Raw genomic sequence first — 16434 nt, 5'->3', positions numbered from 1 at the left:
CAAAGGGAGAAACAATTGACGGAGGTTCCAACGAAAATCCTAAATTTCTAACTATGAAGGGTGGTCAGATTCGACAAGCACCTGGCACAGCAACACTGGCACCTATATTGTTCAGGTGCATTTTAGGTCTCGAAAATGCATTTTAGGTGCATTTTGAAGTTCTTGAACTACAAAATGCAATCCTGGACAAAACCATCTTGCTAAAGAAGAGCAAGCATACCCCTCATGGACATGGATGAGATGGCTTGGAAGCTAAAAACAGATCGAGTGTTGAAAGAAGTAATAATATCATTCTTTTTTTATTTGACAAGGGAAAATTTATCTTGGGAGCAAGTTTGTAAGAAGTACAAGCTAGGAGAGCATGAGTACAATCAAATGAGGAGCTATAGCCAGTACTATGTCAAGGACTCCCTCAACAGAGCAAAAAAGACTCCACCCTCACTTCCAAAAAGTGTAATAACTCTCCTCAATCATCTTTATAGAGCTAATATGGGCATAATATCTCAAGATGAGTCTATTCCATGGAGAATCAAGGGGGTGGGCTTTGATATGGGAAAGATCAAAGACTTTTTCAATACAGAGCACGTACCATTTCAATTGGTTGTCTTGGATATTCATAGTACTAAAGAAAATCTCTCTATAGATTTTTTTGCAAATTTGGCACTCAATCTAAACACATTGAATGCACAATACGAATATGTGCTAGTGTGTTTCATTTATTTCATCAATATCGGAATGCTTGTTAAAGGGGTTTCTAGCCAGTCAACTGAGGTCCATATTGAATATGGAAATATCCAAGCAACAAGAGATGACTCATGGATAGATGGAACTGTGGACTCTGCAATGGTTTCTCTTTTTGTTAGCAAGGTTGATAGATTTGAGGCTATTGGCAAAGCTCATACAAAAGGAGTCTTTTTCTCAGGCTCTTGTGGCAAGGATCATGAATTTATTGATAAAAACTTCATTGATGGCCTTATCACAGGGTTTTGTCCTAAGCAAAGCTATGTTTTGGAAATTTTTTGCGGTGGAGTTGTGTTAGAGCAAAGCTTGTCGAAGAAGAGAAGGGAAATTTCTCTATGTAAAGATGATTTTGAAGCAATGGAGTTAGAATCTGAATGCTCTAGTCTTTTGGAGAGCGATCTGTCCTTGCAGGAGTGGTGTGGTGCAAGTCAAGCATCACTTGCGAGACAAACAGTGGAGCTGGATGATAAAGAAAAAGAAGACCTTATGTAACATTTAATGGCCTAAAAACTTGTGTGTAGCGGAAATTAACATGATCATAGTGGGCATTTCATTAGAATAGATTCCTAATGAGAATTACAAGAGTGCTTGGGTGGAGAGAGCAACAAAAAGCATAACACCTAGTTAGATAGGATAAACGATACTTTCAAAAGAGAGAGAAATTAAGCAATTGACAATAGTTGAGGACCGGATTTGCATGGAGCCAGTCCCCCCTCCAAAAGGCTTTGTATTATGGTTTCTCCCATCAAGAGAGACATTGTACAATACAATTCTTTGTGTTCCTTCAAGACTAGCTAGTGCAATGAAGATGAAAGCTTCATGCACAGGGTATGAGAGTACATTGAGAGGAAGGAGTATCTTACGAGAAAGATGTACAACTCCTCACATAATCACTCATATTAGCATATCTTAGCTTAGTAATTAGCATGGTAGAGGAGATGAGAATGCATTGAATCTTGGCTCTTGGTTGGATTTGCATCCACATGCCAAAAGTGTGTCGATGTAGGCTTCTATCTCACAAGCTTGGAGTAGGTGATGAGCTCTCCATTAAAGCTTGGGAAGAAATAGTCTTCTTTTCTTCACACATGAGATTGTGTGAGTGTGTGTGTGATAATGCCTTCCAAAAATCAGCCCCCTCTCTCTCTCTCTTGGGCGAGGCCTCTTTCTATTTGCTCTTGCTCTACCCTCATTGGACCTCCCCAGGTCAAGCCAATGACTATTAAGCAGCATAAGTGATAGCCTTCTAACATGTGTCCCCCTTTCCCATTTTGTGAGAGCTTTAGGTAATTTAATAATTCAACTAAACTCTCATTGGACCCCTTTGCCTCCTGGCCAATAGGAATCAGGCAAGCCATTGGGCTGCTGAATGCTCATTGGACCCCTTGGGAGACTGTCCAATAGTCTTCTAGAGGACTTAATTCTCATTGGTTCTTTTATTAAGTATTAAACTAGATTTACTCTAGACTAATTCTCATTGGTCCACCTCCAAGGCCATCCAATAGGAATTGGGTACACCTTGTGGGCATCTAGCCTAGGGAGCTGACATGTGTCCCTCATTCCCTTTGTGTAAAGGGAGCTTGTGTGTGTGTGTGTGGCTTTCTCTCTCATCCCCTACATGCAAGTCTCACCCCCTCCCAAGTAGGGATTGCAAAGACTTTTTTGTACACACACAAAGCATCAAATTCCCTTAAGGTTGACCTTTGGACAAAACCTTTGAATTTTGGAACCTTAGCATTTTGGAAGTCTTAATGGGTTGAACCTTAGGGTATTTTTAGCCCATTGTTGCACATGGCTCTTTTTCAGATGGCCCCCCCTTTGGATCCCTATTTTTCCTCCTTTGGATCCCTATTGTGGCCGGTCTGCTAGCTTAACCAATATTCTAGCTTTTTCTCCCCTGGAACTTCCCCATATTAAATGATCAGTTTAACATGAGAAAATCATTTAGGAGAATTAGATATTGATTATTATGACACCTTAACAATCTTGACATCGATGAGCAACAAAGCAGTGAAGAGTATGTTGATGGAAATGAAGACAATGATAACGTAGACAACACGGATGATAGTGAAGTTCAAGAAGCTACGAATTTTGATCATCAAGGGGGGGGGGGGGGGGGAGACAATGTTGGAGAAATGAGTCCAGTTGTGGGTGTTGAGTGTGCAAAAGAAAATGATGAAGATAATGAGGATGATGATGCAGGCAATGAGGATGCACAAGAGGATGATAGAGCCCCTCAAGACATTGTAGTAGCTGATGAAAAAGGTGCGAATGCTTCTTAGATATTTTTGATACTAGGTTTAATGATGCATACAATTATCATGTACCAACAGACTCCTAAAGTGTAAAAAGGTAGGATAGTGTATTGAATTGATCAATTGTAATACTTTAGGTCCTTCAAACACTATTTTCTTATTACTATCTTGTGTCTTTATCTGAAAGAATATCATTTTAATTAGATTTAATTATTGATGATGTTTTAAAAAATGATGGGGGGGATCAAACTTGAGTTTGAGCCATCACAAACCACATGTCTTTATTTTAAAGTGTCAATTCACAAAGCATAGCTAACATACAAATGTGTATCAAGAGTAAGAAATTTTGGTTTTAGTGAGACAATAATGAAGCATTACCAAACACTAATGAAGCTCAAACTTAAGTTCAAGCCTAACAAGGAGAGATAGTGAAGCACTTGTGTATGAACTTCAATCACAAAAGTCTTGGCTGAGTTGTTCTAAGTGAGACTTGAAATGCCATATCCCAGTGTAGCACTTGCATATGTTAGTGAAACTCATAATGTCTTTGTACCTAACAAGGCATTGAAATTTAGTTTGTAGGCTCAAACTTAAGTTTGAACCTTGCCTCCACATGTTAGTGTAGCACTACCATGTGAGGCCGAGCTCATGAGCACTACCATGTTAGGCCAATCTCAAGAGCATTGTAGTAATATAATCTTCCAAATAGCAATACTTACGGATCATGAAGTAAAAAGGATTAGACCTTGAAAAATTCATAGTTAAGAGGTTTTTTGAATAGGCCCTAGATTTGCACAATACAATAATTTTATACATAGTGAATGCGTTGAGACTAGACATGGCTTGAGATTTAAGCCTTACACTTGAAACATAAGCTTAAGGTTAAGACTTAAGCCTTAGGCATGAACTTAAGTTTGAGCTTCACCTCCAAATGTGAAATGGGTAGCATGTTAGGTGAGCATCACATGATCATGTGTATGAGTTTCAATGACAAAAGTCCTTGTCATAGAATCCTACCTCAGTACTTCCAAGTGAAGCTCACAATTTCATATCCTATTGTAGCAATTGCATATGTTAAGAAAGAGTCGTAATCTATAACAAGAAACTGAAATTTATTTTGTAGGATCGAACTTAAGTTCGAGCCTTGCCTTTGTATATTAGGGTAGCACTACCATATTGTTGGGGTATAAAGCCCAATGTGGTCGCCCAGGTAAGTGGGCGGGCCGCCAGGTATGTACACATATTCTTTTGTAAAAACCTAATAAGAACTCACTATGCTCTACATATTACAGTAGAGAGAGTTCACCATATCGTCGTGCTCTTCTTCTCGCACTCTCTCTAGCGTCGCACTTCCGCTCGTACTCCTTCAACTGGTATCAGAGCTCAGATCGAGGCTCCGGGGCAGCACTGCAGGAAGCTAGAGTCACCTGCTCAGATTGAAGTGAGATTCGACAGGCGAAGACACGGCCCCATCTCGGCCACCGTTCGGCTTCGACATAGTTCTGTGCAGGCCATTTTCGACTACGTGGTCTTGGCGGGTGCAGATCCGCCGACTCTGCAAATTTGGGGTTTTTTGGCCTACGACTGTAGGTGCTGAGGATATCGGCACTCCCGGAGTGTTGATTTGTGGCTGTCTACACATTGAAGGATGGCTCACAGTTCTTGGAGGTGTGTCACATACGACACGGGCGCATCTACACACAGTCTGTAGGCGACATCCACTAGTTCATCAAGTAGCTTGTGTTTGCTGCTTGATATTCCAGATTTCATCCTGACATTGCAGGTACTTCCACATGGGATGTATTGTCAGAGATGATGTATGTCTGTTGAGGGTTTGATGGCTGTGAGTCACACAGCAAACAATCGCCGCAGCGGTTACAACATACAGTGGGAAATTTGTGGATGTATGACTTTGTGGGAAGTCTATGTATTGTCAGATTTACTGCAGCCTTTGTTGAGGGTCGAGTGAGGTTTTATTGAGGTGGGGGATTCTCGAATGTTGAGATCCTTTCGGTGATATAGGTCTTGGAGCGATCCCTCGAGCACCCTTAGATAGGCAGCTAGGATGTATTGACTGTGAATTAGACAGTTGGGATTGCATCTTTGCTTTACTGCCGTTGAGGCATTGTCGTAGTCTATGCTTATAGGACAGTGACAAGACAGTGGGAGACAGTACAGGTGCAGGACAGGTTTACCCACAGCTTACAGTGTTAGAGAGACAGTGGTTTTTTGAGCTGTTTTTTGTCTATTTTTTAGTACACCATAACCATTTTACAAAGGAGACTCTACCGAAATTTCTACAGAATTTGAAGCTTTCTTGGTTCATTTGACAGGCTGATATTGGTTCAGAGGTCAGTTTACAGGGGAAACTCTGCCGAATTTTTCCCAGGAAAGTAAACTACTGTGAAGCGTAGCTATGGATGGATCACAAGACACTGCTCTTTACAATATGAAGAAGCTGGATGGAACCAATTTCCCATTGTGGAAGAAGCATATTTTGCACATGTTGGTACAAAAGAAGCAGATAAAACCTATAAAGCTCAAGGGGATAAAACCAAAAGATATGGACGAAGATGAATGGAGTGAAATGGATGAATTGGCACTTTCTACCATTATGCTGGCTTTGGCAGAAAGCGTTTACTTCAATGTAGCAGACGAGATGTCGGCTTATCAAGCATGGTTAAAGCTGAGTGATCTTTATGAGAAGCAGAGTGCAACTTCACAGGTATACTGGCTTAAGAAGCTTGTTGACTTGAAGATGAAAGAAGGGACACCTATGTCCAATCATCTGAATGAATTCAACACAATCTATAGTTAGTTGTCAGCTCAAGGTTTCAAGTTTGATGAACCTGTTAGAGCTATGTTCCTGTTGATCACATTTTCGGAAAGTTGGGACACTTTTTGCACAGCTTTGAGTAATTCTGTACCTCCAGATGGTTTGAACATAGCAGGTGTAGAAGGAAGTCTGCTTACTGAAGAAACCAATAGAAAGAAAATGGAAAAAGGCAAAGGAATAGCCTTAGTTGTCAGGGGAAGGACCAAATAAAAGTACAAAGGTGGAAAGAGGAATCAGTCTCGTAGCAAGTCCCGCAGTGCTAAAGGCAAGAGTGACATAGAATGCTACCATTGTGGCAAGAAGGGTCACATGAAAAGAGAGTGCAGAGAATGGAAAGCAGAAAAAGGCAAAGAGAAAGCTGAAGACCATGGTGAGAAGAACAAGTCCTCAGTGAAGATTAAAGAAATAAATGTGACAAACACTGTTACAGAAGATAACAGTCTAGTGTCAAGAGACATCTACTTCTTGAAGAATACAATGGACTCAGCTCTTCTTACAGCATCTGATAGAAATGCACTGAGTGACTGGATTATAGACTCAGGGGCATCACTTCATGTGTCTCCAAACAGGGAGTGGTTTACCTCTTATGTGACCACTAAAGATCATGTTCGGCTAGGCAATGGGTAGACATGTGAGATCCTAGGTGTTGGAGATGTTCAATTGAAGTTTCAGAATGGCTCTTCTTTCACGGTGAAGAATGTGAGACATGTTCCCGCACTTACGAAGAGCTTGATCAACACAGATTTACTCGATGATGCTGGCTAGGTCACCACTTTTGGACAGAACATGTGGAAGATATCCAAGGGTTCTATGACAATAGCACATGGAGTAAAGTCTGGAGGACTTTACATGATTTATGTATCAAATGTCTCTAAAAATGTAATCAATGTAACCGAGCAGCCGAACATTTCTTTGTGGCATAGCCGGTTAGGACATATGTCCAAGAAGGGAATGGAAATCTTGTCTCGTTCTGGTTATTTGCCTGGCTTTTCATTTAATGATTTTGAATTCTGTAAACATTGTCTGTATGGTAAGCAAACACAGCAGCCACATAAGCATAGACGCAGTAGAAGAGATACATAGTTGGCACTTGTTCATAGTGATTTGTGTGGACCTATGCCTAACCTATCTCTAGGGGGAGCTTCTTACTTTATGACATTTATAAATGATTACTCGAGGAAAGTATGGGTTTACTTTCTCAAGCACAAAGATGAAGAGTTTAGTGTTTTCAAAATGTTTGTGACACTTGTGGAGAATCAGAGTGGCAAGAAGCTTAAATGCTTACGCACTGACAATGGTGGAGAGTATGTTTCAAAGGCCTTTCAGGACTTTTGTGAGTCAAAAGGTATAAATCGTGAACTTACTACTCCTTTCAATCCTCCTCAAAATGGTGTTGCTGAGAGGATGAATAGGACCATACAAGAGAAGGTCAGAAGTATGTTGTCTAATGCACAACTGCCAAATGGGTTTTGGGTTGAAGCTATATCAACAGCTGTTCATCTTATAAATAGATCTCCTAGCAAGGTTTTGTAGAAGGATTTAGTGGCAGATATGGTATGGTTAGGAAAGGTGCCCTCATACAAGCATCTCAGAGTCTTTGGCTGTGAGGCATATACTCACGTTGCAAAGGAATTTAGGAACAAACTTGAGCCAAAGAGTGCATCTTTCTAGGCTATAGTAATTCTGGTGAGATGGGGTACAGACTTTGGGATCCCGAATCCAGAAAGGTTATCCGCAGCAATGATGTTCACTTTAATGAATCCAAATATCATTCTAAACCAGAGAGGGCTGAGGAGATTAGAAGAGTTGTCTTCCAAGAAGATGGACCTGCACGTGCAAGACAAAATGTCAGGGCTCAAGAGGAGCAAGGACAGGATAGATTGGAACCACAGGTTGTGGCTGAGCCTGAGCCACCTATTGTGCGTAGATTTGGACGTATCACGCGACCTCCTGATCGGTTTGTTCCATCTATGAACTATGTCATGTTGACTGATTGCAATGAGCCTTCATGTCACAAGGAAGCAGTGAAAATGAAGGACTCCGGGAATTGACAATTGGCCATGCAGTCAAAGATGACAGCTCTGCATAAAAACCAGACATGGAAGCTAGTTAAATTACCACAGGGAAAAAAGGCTCTACCTTGTAAATGGGTTTACAGGTATAAGATCCCCACTCATGATAGTCAGCCAAAGTACAAAGCAAGGCTTGTTGCCAAGGGCTTTAAGCAAGAACAAGGCATTGACTTTGATGAAGTCTTCTCTCCAGTGGTCAAGATGACTACATTGAGATGCTTTCTTGCATTGGTTGCCATATTAGATTTGGTGTTGCACCAAATGGATGTCAAGACAGCTTTCTTGCATGGTGATTTAGATGTGGAAATTTACATGCAGCAGCCAGAAGGGTTTGTTGAGAAAGGCAAGGAAGATTGGGTATGCCAGTTGTTAAAGAGTCTTTATGGCTTAAAACAATCACCGAGGGCATGGTACCATAAATTCCACAAGTTTATGCTTTCTCAAGGCTACAAACGTAGTGAGTTCGATCACTGTCTATATACAAAGAAGGCTAAGGATGGTAGTTGGCTGATCCTTATTTTGTATGTGGATGACATGTTGATTGCTGGCAAGCACTTGGAAGAAATTTCAGCTTTGAAGTCAAAGATGGCAAAATCGTTTGACATGAAAGACATGGGTGAGGCAAGTCATATACTTGGTATGCGCATTGAGAGAGACATATCAAAGAAGTTGATTTGGTTATCTCAAACAGAGTATATTGACAAGGTTTTGCAACATTTCAATATGGAGAAGGGAAAGGCATTGAGTGTTCCATTGCCACCATATGTGAAACTTAGCAAACAAGATTGTCTTGTGTCTGAGGAAGAACAAGCTGAAATGGATAAGATTCCATATGCTTCTGCAGTGGGTAGTTTGATGTATGTAATGATTGCTACTCGCCTAGACATTGCATTTGCAGTGGGAGTAGTAAGTCGATACATGTCGAACCCAGGCAAGAAACATTGGGAGGCAGTGAAAGGAATATTGAGATACCTGAAAGCTACAAAGAGTATGCGTATATGCTATGGGAGTCAGGAGCTAAGTGTAAAGGGTTTTACAGACTCAGATTATGCAGGTGACTTAGACAACCGAAGGTCTATGTCAGGGTATGTCTTTACATTGGCTGGTGGAGCAGTATCATGGCGTTCTAGATTACAAGATTGTGTTACTCAGTCTACTACAGAGGCTGAATATGTTGCAGCATTAGAGGCATTCAAAGAATCAATTTGTCTTAATCGAATAGTAACAGATTTGGGAATCAAAGAAGAGATGCCTGTGTTATATTGTGATGGTCAAAGTGCTATACAATTGGCTGGCAATCCAGTTTATCACTCAAAGACAAAGCATGTGGATGTGAAGTATCATTTCATCAGGGAAATGCTCAAAGATAAGCAACTTCAGCTTTTCAAAGTTCACACCACAGAAAATCCTGCTGATCTACTTACAAAAGGACTTCCCTAAGAGAGCTTTGCGCATTTTCGCAAGCAGTTAGGTGTAGGGTAGTACATCACTTCTCTACATATCTTGTATATTAGCTTGTATAGTAGCTTCTCTCACACTTAAAGTACCACATTGGACATTAAGTGGGAGGTTGTTGGGGTATAAAGCCCAATGTGGTCGCCCAGGTAAGTGGGAGGGCCGCCAGGTATGTACACATATTCTTTTGTAAAAACCTAATAAGAACTCACTATGCTCTACACATTACAGTAGAGCGAGTTCACCATATCGTCGTGCTCTTCTTCTCGCACTCTCTCTAGCATCGCACTTCCGCTCGTACTCCTTCACATATGAGTCCAGTCTCATGAGCATTGTAGCAAAAAAATGTTACAAATAACAAAATACTTATAGATTATGAAGAAAATTGGATGATACCTTGAAAAATTCATAGATAAGGGGTTTTATAAATAGGTCTTCAGTGCACATAGTATAAAAGGTTTTCACATAGTGAATGATGAAGATTAAAAAGGGCTTAGGACTTACATTTTAAACTTCAAACATAAGCATAAATTTTGAGACTTAAGTTTTAGGCTTGAAACAAAAGCCTAAACTTTGAGACTTAAGCCTTATGCTGGAGCTTAAGATTAAGCCTCACTTTCAAATGTGCTTTAGGTATCATTTTAGGTTAGCATTTTTGTGTTAATGTGCTAAATGGAGCTGACGGGAGCAAAGTGAACCCCGAACCCCGACGAACTCTAAAACACCGGGGACCAAATGGCACGCCTCGAGCCTGTCATGTTAAAGCAAACAGGGGGCACCACGTAGCTTCAGCGGCTAGGACGCAAACAACACACCACCATAACAAAGTTTTCATCCAAGAGAGATGGATGCTTGGGAGTAGTGATGAAGAGGAAGGGAAATGAGATCAATAGAGAGAGAGAGAGAGAGAGAGAGAGAGAGAGAGAGAGTGAGGGAGTATGGCGACTTAGTACTTAGGCACCACAGAAGGATGGCGAATCTGCACACCCTTCACACATACACAAGCTCACTCCAAACACAAGACTAGGTGGCAATTCCGCACACCTCACATGGGCAAAACATTGCAGGATAACATACTCACAAAACCTCAAGATTTATTTGGAGAATAAGGCGATGAAATGGGGAGCATAGGCTAGGGGAATGAGAAGGGAGAGAGTGGTAAAGCACATGGCGGATAGGTGGGAGTTGATGGCGAAGACTCGCACGAGGGTTATGGCCATCATCCTTTATTTAGTTGCCCTTCATCTTCCATAGCCCAAGGGTGTAGAGGTCATGCTCAAGACGAGCATGGTGATTGCGGTGATGGTGATGGTGTGGGTGTGTGTGTGTGCACTAGGCACACACAGTGCATAGTGTAATCTTTGGTGATGTTGTGTGTGTCCTTAGTGTGATGGTGACCCCTCTTTATATAGGGGAGGAGGGGGGAGAAATTCTAGAATTTAGAAATGAAGAAATCATTATCTACATAGGCCATGTGACTGTGGGCCCCACTTGTCTGGCTGTGTGTATATATGCCAGAACAGCAGTCTCATGAGAGAGAGACTAAGAGAGAGATGGGTTGATGAAAAAAAGTGAGAGGTGACATGGAGAATAAAGTAATTACAAGAGGGGAGAGAGGGGAGTGTGTTCAGAGGTGAATCTGTGTGCATATGTGTGTGAACACAAGAAAAATCAGGTAACCACCGGGTGGGGATGGGTCTGTGGGCACCTTTTTCAGTGAAACTGAGTGTGTGTGAGTGTGGGGGAGATTTTTTAGCTACAAGACAAGAGACATGGCGCCCTTTAGAGAGAGAGGGGGGTATTTGGGTCATGGGATATGATAGGAGAGAGAAAAAGGGGGTGGGGTATACTATTTTGGAAGATAGGGTAAGTTGCATGTGAGTTGGTGCATTATTGGTGAGTTATAATGCATTATTGGTGAGAGGTGGGGTAGCTTGAGGGGAGAGAGAAAGGAGAAAGGACAAGGGGAAGAGAGAGGGGGTTGACCTTTTGAGTGGAGGAGAGGAAAAGGGACACACGGCGGGGCAACAGTGAAGAAAAAGGAGGCAAGGTGGGGAAGGGCTACCCCGCAGGCATGAGGTGGCCTATTTTACCTTTCTTATATATTTACATAATCATACTTTATTTTTTTCTTACTTTTTCCAATGCGATTTATCACTCCCTCCCTAAAAGGGGTTTTCATGGAGTGGGGACGAGAGAAAAGGGGTATGGGAGCTTGGCTTGTGAAAAGCCCCCATCATTAGCCCTCCCCTTTTGGCTAGAGGCATTCATGTCTCTAGCTCATTTGTTTGATCATTATTGTCGAAGGTGGTGGCTGATGGTGTGTTCTCATCTGGAATGTCAATTGGTGGAGCCTGGTCAAATTGAAGAAAATAAGGTTTAAGTCGCCAACCATTTACCCTGGTTTTATGAGGTTTTCCATCAGCCTCCATAAGCTGGTAGCTTCCATTGGCATACTTTTTCCTGACGATGAAAGGACCTTCCCATCGGAGTAGGAGTTTCTTATCCTTGCGCGTGTCGAAGCGATTGTCGTAGCGGAGCACCAACATTCCTTTCTTCAATTCTTTTTTCCGGAGATGCTCGTTAAAGCTAAGCCGTCTATGCTCTGCTTGTGCTGCATAATAATTTATTGCTTCTTCTCTATCCAGCTGCAGTCTTTCCAAGTTGATGATGTGATCTCTCAAATGCATATTGGGTTGTTGAAGCTGGGTTGCCATTACTCTGAGACTTTGTAGTTGCACTTCAATGGGCAAGATTCCTTCCTTACCAAATACTAGATGATACGGTGTGAATCCCAAGGATGTACGAAATGAAGTTCTGTAGGCCCATAAAGCTGGTAGTAGATACTTATCCCAGTCTCCAGGATGATTGTTTACCTACTTGGTAATAATTTTAGAAACCATTCCATTTACCTTTTCAACTAGGCCATTACATTGAGGGTAATATGGTGAAGAGTGCCTCCTTGTAATGCCCAGTTTCTGCATTAATTCTCCTACCAAGTCTGCTCTGAAACCTGGCCCTCTATCAGAGATGATCTCTAAAGGTGTGCCAAACCTACGGCATATGTGCTCGTAGATAAATTTAGCTACCTCTACCGCTGTGATTCTAGTGGTGGCTGTAGCCTCTGCCCATCTAGTCATGTAGTCGACCCCCATGATAATGTAGAATTTTCCTGAGTTGGCCCTAGGTAATGGCCCAATGGCATCGATACCCCATTTTTCAAATGGGCCATATGAGAGAATAGGTGTCTGTGGTTCAGGCATAAGTGACCTAGTGCCGGCCTTTTGACACAACTTACATGTTTTGCACCAGTGGTGTACATCACGGTTGAGGCTAGGCCATATGAAGCCTGCCTGCAAGATTTTCCTACTTGTTATGTCTAGGGCAAAGTGACCACCACAAACCCCGTCGTGACAGCTAGCAATTACTCCCATGATTTCCTGAGAGAGAGGGACCTTCCTGAGTATTTGGTCCTTATCCTTACAGTACAAACCGTCATTGATGAGTCGATACCTTGTGGCCTTCCGCGTCAGCAATTGCTTTTGTCCCTTTGTTAAATCTGATGGGCATTCCCCTCTTTCCAAAAAATGCATGACGTCAGGCAAGGCATCACTTCCTTGAAATAGAGGGAGCTTTAGCTTTATTGCTCCAACCACCACTTCCTGTAGTCTTTCACTTGCTAGGGCATCTGCTTCTTGGTTTTGAGCCCTTGGGATATGGTGTATTTGAACTTCTTCAAACTTACCCAACAAGGTTTCTACACCACTTAAGTGAGTCCTTAAACTAAGATTCTTTCATCTCCATGCTCCATTTACTTGCCTTACCAGAAGTAGAGCATCCCCAAATACATTAAGGCGTTGTACACCTTGCGAAACGCACCATTGTAGACCCTTGGTTAGTGCTGCATACTCAGCTTCATTGTTAGAATGTGAATCTAACAATTGGCCCAACGAAAATACCTTTGTCCCTTTGTCATCAAAGACCACTATGCCTGTAGCTGCTTTGTCGGACGCTCGCTTGTAGGCTCCATAAAAGTAGAGAGAGTATGCTCCTTCTATCATCGGTGGGACTGGAGGTAATCGGACTTCTCCTTCCTTAGATTGCTTCTCCTTCCTTTCAAAGAATTGGTAGGTCATGAGTCCTGCCAAACTTGCCCTTGTCGTGCTTTCTACCTGTACCGTGTAGTCAAACTCTTGCAGACGAACTAGCCATTTAGTAATTCTAGCAGACACATCCATGTGTTGTACAACATAGGGAAATATTTCATCCGTGGTTAGAATCACAAATTGCTTAGGCAGCAAATATGACCTAAACTTTGTAGTTGCAAATCTAAGAGCTAGGACTAAGTGTTCCACATGGGTGAAACCTTTCTCTCCTGCTGTCATCATTCGACTAGAGAAGTAGATTGGCCTCATGAAAGATGTCATCGTATCCTTTTGGATTAGCACAGCCCCCAATGAGTCATCACCAACACTTGAGGTGACATAGAATTTTTTATCCCACTTAGGTGGTGAGATAGTTGGCAGAGTGGCTAAGACCTCCTTTACCTTGTTGTAGTGATGTTCGCTTTCCTCGTCCCAAGTGAAAGTTGATCTTTGAGTGAGTTGTTGCAGTGGTAGAACAAGTTGTGATAGTAGATGTATGAATCTACTTAAGTACCCCACCTTCTGTAGAAAAGAGACCAGTTGACGTGTGGTCGTTGGTGAAGGTAGGGCTATGAGTGCGGACACCTTACTTGGGTCGGCGTTGATACCTTTTGCTGAAATTTCATGGCCTAGTAGAATGACTTTACTCTCCCCAATGTGGCATTTATCCACATTTAATTGCCCACCTAGGCTCTGCAACCTGGCCAAACCTTCAGTTACCTTTTCTAAATGTGAAATACGGGAGCTATATATACAAAAATCATCAATGAACACTCTTATGGATGTTCCAAAGAACGGGTGAAAAACATATGTGACATATCTTTGGAATGTGGCAGGTGCATTTGTGAGACCAAATGGTATAACCCTGTATGCAAAACAACCCCATGGCGTGATAAAAGTGGTTTTTAGCTGATCTTCCAAGGCTATGCGTATTCGAAAGTATCTAGAATAACCATCACAGACGGTATAGCATTCAAAACCCGCTACTTCATTCATAATTTCATCCAAGAAAGGGAGAGGAAAGTGGTCTCTCTTTGTAGCTGCATTTAGTGGTTTGTAGTCAACATAGACTCTCCACTTACCATTCTTTTTAGGCGTCACCACTACGGGTGACACCCATTCTGAGTTTTCTATAGGATAGATGAATCCCGCCTCCAGCAGTTTCCTTACCTCGGCCAAGAGTGCCTTTTCTTGTATGACCCCCAATCATCGTAGCTTTTGCACAACTGGTTTTACCCCTTCCTTCAGCTTAATATGATGTTCCACCACTGTAATGCCTGTGATTCTTTCATAGTTGTCAATGAACAGGTTAGGAAATCCCATCAACATTTGCAAAAAACTAGCTTTCTCCTCAAGTGTTAATTCCGTAGACAACATACCCTTCAACCTACTTCCTCCTAGGCCAGGTGATTTGCTCTCCTCTTCATTGGGTTGCCCTTTTGGTGATGGATCACCAGTTGTGCTTACCCTTTGTGGATCCTTCATAATGATACCCATCACATCAATGGAACTGTCACTTTCTTCGGTGGATGTGGTCTCCTCCTCAGAACTGGAATATTCGCTAGTGGTTTCATCTGCCGGTGTTTCCAGATTCATTTGCTTCTGCTTGCCAATCCTCATGTCGTAGTAGATTGTCTATCCTTTCTTACCGGTCATGCGTAGAAGGCCAGTACCCCAGTCCTGTTTAGCCTTCATGGCCATCAACCATGGCCTTCCCAAAATTAGTGGATAGCCCTCCCCCTTAGTAGGCATCACAAAAACATCTACCTCTACCTCAGTGTTGAAAGCTTTGATTTTCACGGCACTTACCACACCCACACACTTAACTTTTGCGTTGTTTGCCATCTTTGCCTTGCATGGAGAAGGCCTGTCAACCTCGAGCCCTAATCAAAGCATCATAGCTTCGCTCATTACACAGATTTGTGCACCTCCATCAATGTAGGTGTTTCCAACCCTCTTTCCTTTTATGTTTACGTCGACAATTGGAAGGATGTCATCCATGTTGCATCCCGAAATTGCTCCGGCTACCTTTGTTTTGGAGCGTCTTGTACTTACCATTTTAGACCATTGTCGCCTTACTTTAGGTACAAGATGTAGCAGCTGTGGCCATGTAATCTTCGGTCCTTGCTCTGCCACATCCAATGTTAGATCATAGGGCTTAGAACTTTCCCCTAGTTGGAGGTCGGTGATGCCCAATTTCCGTCGTGGCCTGGATGGCCTCTTGCTAGTTTCTCCTCTCATGCTTCTCTCATCATCTGATTGTGTAGCTTTCTCCCTCCTAGCTCTTTTCACAGTCAAGGCTTCAAGTGGTTCTAAAAAGGTTACCTTCTCCTTACCCTTGTCCCTCTCCTTTGCTCTAGGTGGATCCACTACTATGGCTTTTCCTTTCTCTTCTAGCCTTATGATGTTTACAGGGCGATCAGGTGGTGGGGCTGGTGGAAGAGGTGGGATGGATGCTTGTAGTGGTGTCTGGGGTGGACGTAGAATTTGTGTTGGTGGGGGTGGTGCTCGGGGTGGGGGTGGTCTTTCTCTAGGGGGTGACAATTGGTTCCTCCTACCTCCTCTATTATAGTTTTGTCGTGGTTTGGGACAGTAGTACATACCGTGACCGTCTTCTCCGCAGTTGTAGTAATGATACTCCCTGTTTTGTCGTCGTGCTCTTCCAAGGTCTTGATCTCTTTCTTGAATCCTCCCTTGTTGTATTAAGTGGACAGACAAATTCTGCAGTTGGTCAGTAATATGGGCCAACATATCTTGTTGGTCATCTCTTACCCCAAGAGCCGGTGCTGGTGGTGGAATGGTGGTTATCGTAGTTGCTGGTCGATGCGATGTTCCTGATTCTGTTGACTCGGTTTCTTTGGCTTTCATTCGCAGCTTCTTGTCTTCAAGGCAAGCAATCTCAACGGCTAACTCGTACGTAGCCGGGAATCTAC

This window comes from Adiantum capillus-veneris, chromosome 15 (genome assembly GCF_014529385.1).
Source record: "Adiantum capillus-veneris isolate H3 chromosome 15, ASM1452938v2, whole genome shotgun sequence".
In the NCBI taxonomy this organism is placed as follows: Eukaryota; Viridiplantae; Streptophyta; class Polypodiopsida; order Polypodiales; family Pteridaceae; genus Adiantum; species Adiantum capillus-veneris.
This window is presented reverse-complemented; position numbering follows the sequence as displayed.